We start from the raw sequence: 1,546 nt of genomic DNA, 5'->3' as shown, positions 1-1,546 counted from the left end.
TACAGACAATCAACTGCCCCAAGACAGAGACAGTCTTGGTACCAGTTTGGTCTGTCAGCAGGTGGGGGTGACCGGATCTCTGAGGCGGCTCTGAAGCGTCGGCCGGATCGAGGCAGAAACCCGGTCCCGAGCTCCGGATCAGATAGCGGCCATCCGAAGCAGCCGGATCTGAGGCCAGATCGGATCGCTGCCAACTCGCACAGGCCTAATAAACACAGGAAATCTTCCAGTAGCAGTCCTACAATTCCCTGTTCCTGCTTTCTGCCCCTCCCATCCCTCTCTCTTCTTCCCAGAACATAATTTCTTCACTATTTAATCTCTTAATTTCCTCACAGACTATCCTAGAGCAATCAGTATAGCCCAAAGTAATGCTAGTCTGCCCATGCTCACCCAATACACTACTTGCTGTCCTGAAAAGCACAGCCCAATTCTGCAAACACCTTGAAGGCGCACCGTCAGGCCTGTGATTTCTGTTCAGATATTAACATCTACCACTGCAATATGACTTCAAAGGGGTTTGGTGCCCGATTACATCAGCAAAAGGGCCTAAGGCAAAGATGGCACCCTTGAGTACCGTGAGTTTCTTTCAAGGGTGTTGTAGGGTGCCACACAAAGTTAGCACTGTTAGGTGTACAAGAATGATTCACAAGATAAACCCAGTGATTTCAAATAGGTATCCATAAAGTTAAAAACATTCCGACCTGCTGTGGTCTATATGATTTCTTTGCAACAGAAAAATGGCTCTATTATTTTTCCATACTCAAAAAAGAATGAAAACTAAAAGCCAGTATTTTCCAAAAGGTGCCTTAAAAAGTTTGAGCACCATTCCTGCAAACACTGTTATTAATATATAGATGCATATTCTTGATTAGAACAAAAGCTAAAGCATGCATAGCACGGTGAAGCAACAGCCTGGACTGTAAAGGCAACATATTTGGACATGATAAATTAAAATGCCTAAGCTGTTGTATTCTGTGTGTTGCACTGCCAAAGGTCAGAAACCTACTTGGAAAAGAGATAAGAGAAGATATGGACTGTCAGGCTGAGGGAGGGAAGCAATCAGCATTTTTCTTCCTGATATGAATACAGTTTGAAAGATTGGTAGGCGTGGCTGTAGTTGGTTAGTTGGGCGTGGTAGACGCTGGGCTGTGGGATAGATAAAGAATTCGTGTTTTGTTTAAGGCATGGAATCCATGCAACTAAATTGCTGATGAAACTGGTCTTTTCTTTCCCACAACCACTTTCTAGAATGGGGCATTCAGAAGAGCTAGAGGTAGAATCTTTTAGAAGGTGCTACATCATTCCAGAGTTACATTAAAGTATGTGTGTGTGTGTGTGTGGTAGCAGCAAAGCCCTGTGACTAAGTGAACATGGAGACTCATTTTCCTTCCTCCCCCATGAAGGAGTCTCTGCCAGGCAGATTTAGAGGTGTTGGAAGGGTAGCAGATTAGGGAAAATTTGCCAAGTAGATATCTAGATGGCTGTTCTGAGTCAGAGAGAAATATAAAGAGCTTGGGCTTTGCTGCTGAAGGCTGATTCCCCACTC

The sequence above is a fragment of the Gavialis gangeticus genome, unplaced genomic scaffold (assembly GCF_001723915.1).
Source record: "Gavialis gangeticus isolate Ggan-Ray unplaced genomic scaffold, GavGan_comp1, whole genome shotgun sequence".
Lineage (NCBI taxonomy): Eukaryota > Metazoa > Chordata > Crocodylia > Gavialidae > Gavialis > Gavialis gangeticus.
This window is presented reverse-complemented; position numbering follows the sequence as displayed.